We start from the raw sequence: 4,557 nt of genomic DNA, 5'->3' as shown, positions 1-4,557 counted from the left end.
ATAATGAAAAAAACAATACTGAGGGCAACGGTTGACAACACATCTAACTTTGTGTTCTCTCCATTAAGGTAGAACAAATAAATTGATAAATAAATAAACAATTCACAAATGCATTTCATTATCAGGACCATTTTAGTTAAAACGAAAATATCTATATTTTTTTTACTAATACTGTTTTTTAGGACAATTTTCTCTTGGTTTAGAAATAAACAGAATAATGTTAGTTTCACACACACCATTGTCCTGCACAGCCTCTGAATAAATGCAGCAGCGTGGGTACCCTCACTGGACAAATCACATCAACATACAGATTTTGCGACACTCCATCCAAAGACAGTAGAAACATACTTTAATAGCACAGAGCAACGTCCAGTGTCATTCAGGACATTTTCATCAGGCTCTGTGGTGCTATTAAAGTATCAACAGCCTGTACATTTATTTATATATATATATATATATATATATATCTATATATATATATATATATATATATAGATATATATATAGATATCTATATATATATAGATATATATATATATATATATCTATATATATATCTATATATATATATATAGATTCAGAAAGTGAGAGATTTGGTAAGAAATCACCAGTTTTTTAAAGCAGCAATCATTTACACTGCAAAATCAAACTGGTTTTGCAGTATAAATGATTGCCGCTTTCTCCATTCCTATTACATTTCACCCGTAGTTTCACTTTGCTGCCAACAGATGGCAGTGCTTCAGTGACCACACAGACACTAGACCAGTGATTTTCAACCTTTTTACCTTGCGGCACACTAAACAAGATTTGAAAATTGCTAAGGCACACCATAAGATCCCCACAGGGCAAAACATATTGGCCCCTACAGGAAAAAAAAAACACTTATTGGCCCCCATATAAAAAAAAACAATCACACTGGTCCCCACAGGTAACAAAATGAAAATACATTAGCTGGTTTGGGCTGGTTTGACTGACTGGTTTGGGCATCTCTAGATCTGGGGGGCACACTTGAGAACAGCTCAAGGCACACCAGTGTGCCACGGCACAGTGGTTGAAAAACACTGCACTAGACTGTATGTCAGATTCAATGTTAAATAAGAGAGGCACGACACGTTTTGGCTATGGCCTTTGAAGCCAACCTTCTCCATTGCTCTGATAGAGAATATGCTTAAGTCCTTAAGCTAATTTGATCTTTTAAGAGGGATAGTTGTTTTCTAGTAACAAATGTATTTGTTTCACAGTAGTTAAAAGGTTTGTGGCATGGACGCAAGTGGATTGGAACTGTTCTAGTGTGTCTCTAGCATTAAGTGGGTGCATATACTGTTTTAGCCTTTCAAAAGGCAATTTTATATTTAACTTAAACTGTGCATATATGGGCGACAATACGCTCATTTGCTTTCAGTAATGTTAAGTGTATTTTACTACTACAGTTTTGGAACCTACTCTGCATCAGTTCCATAATTTGCAGAATAAAATATAATCCAGTGTTATAGCAATATGTGTAGTTCTTGTCTTTCAAACCATTTGGGAGTAAAATAAATAGTAGTTTCTCTTGTGCATGTAGATCATTACAATATAAAAACAAAAACTGTGGATAAAAATGAAATCTTACCAGGATCTTTTTAACTTTAACCACATCCAGCTGATTTTTATTAAACTGTGTAAAGAAATAAGTACATATTACAGTAGGAATATAAAATTACAATTCTTCACAGAGAAGAAAATAAAAGTAAATATGTTCCTTCCACGGGTCACAGAGTCCTGGGGAGGGAGGCGGTTGAGGGGAGCCGGTGAGAAGAGCCGGGAGATGCTCAGGCTCAGAAAACGGGGTTCTTGTCACCTGGCCACTGCCTTTTTTGTGCAGCCCCTCTTACTGAAGACCAGCCCCCTTATTGGGAGCAGGCGCGGCATGTCCCACTCTGCCAAACATAAAAGATGTGCGGTATGCACACAGGAAAATTATTCATTTTACTATAGCATATTCTACGGTGATGTGAACAAGCGAACATTGCGATGGCAGTACGAGACGTCAGTATCTCTGATCAGGGACATATTGGGACTATTAAACAGCCCTGGCAATGTACTGTGCATGATCAGTGGGGCATGTCATGGCTCACAGGTGCATGCCACGAGTTACGGGGGCCTAGCCTCGCAGTATGACTCAATTTCTCTGTATTTGGGGTGGCAAAGCTGAACACCAGGAGGTGAGGCTGCTTGTCCCCTACCTCTGGGTGCTACAGTAGACAACTCAGCAGAGTGATAGGAGGCTAAGCTGCTTGGCCAAGCCCTGGTCTCTTTGCATGGTCAGACCGGCCCATGATGTCATCGGCCCTTCTGGCATTTGCCAAAAGTGCCAGATCGCCAGTCACATAAATGATCCAGTATCCCACCCATTAGGGTCTTTAACTGTGAATTACACTTAACCCTTTGAGTGCCGACAAAACCTTTTGTTTAAAATAGGTGTGAAAATTGCCAAGCAGCCTTTTTTATTCATCATAATGACCTGTAATGTTGCCTTATATAGGAAATCCACTTTTTTTGCGCTACATTTTTTTACTGGAATTTATATAACAAATGTGAGTGACGCTGGCAAATTTAGTGGATAGTTTGTACATCTCTCACAGAGATTTTGGCATGCAAAGGGTTTATTAACCAGTTTGTAAACATTTTTTTTTTATTCTACAGTTCCTTACATCACATATAAGAGAACCTATGCCTTGTGCTATATTTCCTTGTACCTGAAAAATATAAAAGATACAGAGAACAAAGTTATAGTTTAATGTGATACCTCGGAGAAGTAATTTAAAGATATATACAGTGGCGTAACTAGCTTTTGGGCGCCCCCCCCCCGCCGCACCAACCCCCGCCCGCACCGCCGCACCAACCCTCGCCCGCCCCGCCGCACCAACCCCCGCCTCGCTGCCCATGCAATCCCCCCCACCCCCCGCAGTCTTACCTACGCTCAGTACGCGCTGGTCCCGGCTCCCTTCTTCTGCTATGAGGACCACCACAAAATGTCCGCCCCCATGCAGCAGACAGTTTCAGAGAACTGTCTGCTACATTGGGGTGGACATTTTGTTGTGGTCCTCACAGCAGAAGAAGGGAGCCGGGACCAGCGCGTACTGAAGAAGACACTGACAGGTAAAGACTGCGGGGGATGGCGGCGGGGCAGCGGGGTGTAACTATAGCACTGCAGCCCCGGCGCCCGCACATGCACAGCGCCCCCCCCCCCCCCCTCGCGGTCGCGGGGGCTGCAGTGCTATAGTTACGCCCCTGGATATATAACAAAAGAGCTACATTTTATTCAAGGGTTTCTATACATAGGTGTTACTATGAACTGTATAAGGTGAGTATTTTTTCAAGCAAGATTGTGATTAACTGCACAGAATGTAGTCAAAGTCCCAGCCTAGTGTCTCTAGTACACTTTCATACTTCCCAACAGTGTCACATAGCAAGTCTGGACTCCTGCGCGTTCACAAAAAGGAACGTGACACCCAAATATGGGGATGTGTCTTTGCGGGAATGCCTGTGATCATGAGCCACACCTCCGTCACTATGGTGCCATCGTCAGCACACTGTGGGGGTTATTCTAGTTCACTCGCAAACTCTGTAATGGACAAAACCATATGCACTGCAGGTGGGGCAGATGTAACATGTGCAGAGAGAGTAGATTTGGGTGTTTTATTGTTTCTGTGCAGGGTAAACACTGGCTGCTTTATTTTTACACTGCAATATAGATATCAGTTTGAAGTACAAACCCCACCAAATCTAACTCTCTCTCTGCACATGTTACATCAGCCCCTTCTGCAGTGCATATGGTTTTGTCTATTAGAGAGTGATTGTGCCTTTGCAAGTGAACCAGAATAACCCCCTGTGTGTGTTTCTATATTCAATATATACATATAGACACTTTCCCTAATGATGAGGCATGTACCGAGTAATGGCGTAAGACCGTAATAATATTTTTATAGAGTGCTGCCCTCTACCTCACTTGTATGTATATATATATATATATATATATATATATATATATATATATATATATATATATATATATATAGGAATAAAAGAAAGGCTGGCACTCTGGGGACTTGTATAAAAGTGCTATATTTGAAAGGTCGTTTTTTGCTTTCAAATATAGCACTTTTATACAAGTCCCCAGAGTGCCAGCCTTTCTTTTATTCCTACAACTGACCGTTGGAAGGGCACCAGGGCAGCTGAACCAACAGGAGTGTGCCGGACCTCACCAATCTTTATATATATATATATATACCGAGTGCCGCCATTGCTTTTGGGATTGTCACTAATTATTGGAAGGCACCGCAGCAAGCAAAATTACTCTTAGAACGGAGTGCCGGTCCTCCTTTTGGATCTCTCTCTCTCTCTCTCTATATATATACACTGTATATCGCCTTTTCTTAGGCCACGGTCCCTGAAATGTTGGAAGGTATGGAGTTATGAAACATGTAGGAATATTTACCAAACTGTTGGTTGTATCTAAAAGCGCTTCCTAAAATAAAACACAAAAAAGTGATTAAATGCAGAGGTTCATAGAAA

This window comes from Crinia signifera, unplaced genomic scaffold, assembly GCF_055691185.1.
Source record: "Crinia signifera unplaced genomic scaffold, ASM5569118v1 HAP2_SCAFFOLD_257, whole genome shotgun sequence".
Classification (NCBI taxonomy): Eukaryota; Metazoa; Chordata; class Amphibia; order Anura; family Myobatrachidae; genus Crinia; species Crinia signifera.
The sequence above is the reverse complement of the archived record's forward strand: the minus strand, read 5'-3'. Positions refer to the sequence as shown.